Genomic DNA, 4,760 nt, shown 5'->3' with positions numbered 1-4,760 from the left:
GCCTCTGCACCCCGCGGCCCCGTCTGTCTCGCTGGCGCCCCCGCGCCGGCAGCCGTGGCGCGCGAGGCGGAGAGAGAAGCCACTGCGTGCACGGAGCGTGCTGCTGTTGGCGCTGCCCCGCTGCAATATACGCGTGCGGAGAGGGCTGTGGCTGCAAGGTCATGGGGGGAGGTTACTGTTTAGCAGTGATTTTTGCAACCCTTCAGCTTTCATCCCCTGCCCACCATAAAAAACATGTTTGTTAGCTCATAATTCATTAAAAAGAACGGGTACTTTTTACTTGCCTCCTGGATTGTAGCTTTAGGGGTCAGGTCACGTTTTCAAGCTTTTCTCTCTATGCCTTTTTCTTTTTTAAAAATGAAGACCCCATGTAATTCCATGTGCAGCACCTCACGCGAGCGGCTTGTTTTAGGTCTTTATGCCCTACACTGACACAAACACAATAACAGAGTCAATACCAAGCATTCAAAACTCATAAATGCCTTAAAAGCAATTTTTTATTGGATGTATCCGTTTTGACCTATGAAGATTAAGGACTCCAAGCATCCATAACCATGAAGGATAGACACTTTCTTTTCAAGTATCAGATGATAGTCCCTTGTAATCATATAACTCCAGCAGCTGAATCTGTAAAAAAACAAAAAATGCACACCAAATATTACAAGACTTGGCAATAGGGAAAACCCGACAACTCACCACCTTATTTGGCAACACTATGTTGCACTCCATGGCCTGAATATTTTACGGTCACTCTAACCAGACAAGACAAACAGTCCCATTTTACAAATGAGACACAGAGTGGTTACAGCTTTACTGCTGAAAACTGCCCAGGAGTCTGGACATATAGTAAAAACAAAGAGGAGTCCTTGTGACCCCTTAGAGACTTAACAAATTTATTTGGGCATAAGCTTTCATGAGCTAGAACCCACTTCATCGAATGTATGAAGTGAAAAATACAGGAGCAGCTATAAGTACATGAAAGGATGGGGGTTGCTTTACCAAGTGTGAGGTCAGAATAACGAGATAAAAATCAATCAATTAACAGCAGGATAGTTGACAAGAAGGTGTGAGTAACAGTAGCAGGAAATTAGTATTGGGGAAGTTAAGTTTAGGTTAATTAGGTTTTGTAATGACCCAATCACTCTCAGTCTTTATTCAGGCCTGAGCCGATGGGATCCGGTTTGCAAATTAATTCTAGTTCTACAGATTCATGGAGTCTGTTTTTGAAGGTTTTTTTGTTGAAGAATTGCCAATTTTAGATCCGTTATTGAGTGACCAGAGAGATTGAAGTTTTCTCCTACTGCTTTTTGAATGTTATGGTTCCTGATGTCAGATTTGCATCCATTAATTTTTTTGCATAGAGACTGTCCACTTTGGCCAAAGTACATGGCAGAGGGGCACTGCTGGCACGTGATAGCATATATCACATTGGTAGATGTGCAGGTGAACGAGCCCTTTATGGTGTGGCTTAGTGAAATTCTTTGTGGGGTCCTGGCTTAAGTGACTTGCCAATGTGCACAAATGAAATTTAAGGCAAAAGCACGGAACTGAATTTCATTCTCCTACTGCAAGCACAAAATCATCCTTCCTCTCAAAATTCCTTTAAAATTGAAGAATAAAATGTTAGTTTCATAAAGACTGAATACACTACGGTGTCATGCAACTTTTTGCCGTGCCATGGCAAGAAGCAAATCTCTAAACATACTCTTGCACCACGCCTGTGCTTTTGTTACAATATAGCCCTTGTTTAGTTTGTTTTTAGTAGTTGACATGTTTTTTATTTTTTATAAAATATTACTCAGAAAAGTCTATATACATTTTTATTTTATATCAATTATGTATATTTATTGGATTATGCTATTGTTCTGTAAACGGTAAAATTTCAATTTAAAAAAATCACTCAAATGCGTACAACTGTTCTTTGAACAGTGGAACAAGTCGCAAAACTAGCTTGTAGTGATAAAAGCTGTTGACATTTAAATTGTCAGGCTAAAAACCAGGCATCAAACTCAAAGCTAACAAACAGGCTCAGCAATTTTGACTACAGTGCACTTGCGATGCTTACATCAGGACTACATTTGACCTTATATATATTTTTAAAATTCGCTAGGCTAGTTATTAACATCCTAAATTATTAAAACTGAAAGGATGATTGTTTATTTGTTCTTTATGCAGTTTATTGTTTACATTTCACTCCTTTTGGACAGCAAAAGTAGATTGGGTAAACCCTACTTCTGATGTGTGAGCCAAACAGTAAGCTCTGTAGGTTGAGTCGCTACGTGACCTTGGGCAAGTAATTTAACAGCTCTGTGCCTCAGTTTTTCCATCAGTAAAAGGGGAGCCTGCTTTGAAAGCTATGAATGAAAATTATATAAGTGTTAAGCCTTAGTATTAAAATAAGTAGACATTTTTTCTCTTAATATATAGTGCTGTTTAGTTGCCATGTTGAGGTATCTGCAAGGGCGATTCATTTCTCTGGCAGCAACTTTGCCCTTTGCCTTTTTGTTTTTCTATCAACTCTTTGGGTTTTCTTCATGCAGCCAACAAAATAGGAATCCCATTTTACATGATTTTAAAAGATTAAAGATACACATGCAGGTGCATTTTGCAGAAACAGTAGAGAAGTGGTGAGTGACAGATTGCTATGTAAGCAGATATTTTTTCAAGCCGAAAATACAGCTGGTGGCAAAGCTTAACTCTGCATTTCTATGTCAAAGTTAATTATAATGAGTATAAAAGAAAGCAAAAAGGAGGAGGTTGTTCAGTTCAGGCTATGGGCCAGGGCTTAAGCAAACAACCAAACGAAACACCCTTTTAAAAACATTTGCAATGTCTCTCCTGAATAATGTCATTTTTAAATAAAGGGAGGTTTGGGGGAATGGAAAAGAGACTGAATAATATTTACTAGAACTTCGCTGTGAGGACTGGTGGAAAAGCAGGCATTTTCATTATCTTGTTTTTCCATTTATGGTGTGAGATAGGGGTGAATATACTAAGTGATTTGTCCTGGTAAAATAAAAATGGATTTCTCCTTTTTTCCCCTCAGGTCCCATACCCTGGGCCATATTCATCCCACATGTAATTCTATTGAAGTCAGTAATGAAAATGGATATGAATTCAGGGATGAATTTGCCCCAATATGCTCACTATCACCGCAGTGGAGATAGAATTCTGTATTGTTAATAGGCTGAATAAAGAAAGAAAACTTCTGCTTGAAGTTTAAGATTAAAATTTTGGAAATTAAAAGGAAATTAAAAGCAGTACACTACGACCTACAGCAATATGTTGTGGGGTAAATTGTTTACCCAGCATGAATGTGAAGTGGTCAGATTGTCTATGGTGACATGAAAGATTACTAGTAAAGCATTAATTCCATACCCCAAATTTTGCCCTTAGCTTCTTAATATGCACATCTATGTTCTCAAAGATTGTGCCACAGTGATTTTCTTTGGTTTCCAATACTGCCTTACATTGCAGACCACTCCCCAACTCCTCTCAGTGGCACAATTACTGGAGCTGATTGACAAAATTGCCATTACCAGAGTAATGAGCCAGCAAGTCCATCAACCCTGTATTTCAGTGGTTCTCAAACTTTTGTGCTGGTGACCCCTTTCACACAGCAAGCCTCTGTGTGCGACCCCCCCTTTTAAATTAAAAACACTTCGTTACATATTTAACACCATTATAAATGCTGGAAGCAGAGTGGGGTTTGGGGTGGAGGCTGACAGCTTGCGACCCCACCCAGTGTAATAATCTTGTGACCCCCTGAGGGGTCATGACCCCCAGTTTGAGAACCCCTGCTGTATTTCCCACTTTTAATTGAGAGATGAGATACACTAGTTGAAGAGCCCTGGAAACTGAATCCCTCTATTTCCCAAAAAGATATCACAGGCAGCAACAGCATATGTTTCCCACAGTGCCCTCACAAGTGGGGTTTAGACCGAGAGCAGTTTAGAGTTACGCACTTATGACAATTTGGAAAAGAAGTGCCTCTATCACTGATGCCAGTCATCAATCACAATGGTATTGTCACAAATGGAAAGATGAAGATAAAACAAAGAAACTGGAAGGGTGTTAAAGTTGCTGAACATATATATATTATTTTTAATGAGGAAAGAGCAAAGGCGAGGTGAACAGAGTGCTCATTGTAGGTCTCAGAGGTGTGATTTCTCAGATCTCAGCAAGACAGTAACTGCTAAGGTAAGCACCAAAGTCATCCTAACAGCTAACTAAGCAAACTTCAATAGCAAGGATGCAGAATCAGCATCACTTATTTCTATAGTATTCATCATCACTTTGAAAGAGCTTTGAAGAGTTACAAAACTATATATGTTGATGAATCATTCCTCCTACAACTGAAAGGAACCACCTTTGGTGTTTTTAAACAGCACCTAGTAACCCTATATGGTCATTTAGGACAACAAGTGAAGGAGGAAAGCTTACTTAAGCAGTGAAGGAAGATTAGGAAAGCAGAATGTAATTGCCTCAAAGAGAAATTGGCTAGGAAATGTAGAGAGACACACCACACTAATTTAAAAGCAAAACAACAGCAACAAACACCAGGGGATTTTTTTTAAATACACAAGGGATGTTAAATCAAGGTTCTGATATCAATAGTTTGAACAGAATTTGGCCCATTTTATACAGAGATCACTTCACTCATTATTGAAATGCAGTCACCTCCAGCATGGAGGCATTTAACAGCACTCAGCAATACTATACAACAGCATCTTAGGATAAGAATTAAAGATAAAAGACAG

Source organism: Gopherus evgoodei, chromosome 6 (assembly GCF_007399415.2).
Source record: "Gopherus evgoodei ecotype Sinaloan lineage chromosome 6, rGopEvg1_v1.p, whole genome shotgun sequence".
NCBI lineage: Eukaryota > Metazoa > Chordata > Testudines > Testudinidae > Gopherus > Gopherus evgoodei.
The sequence above is the reverse complement of the archived record's forward strand: the minus strand, read 5'-3'. Positions refer to the sequence as shown.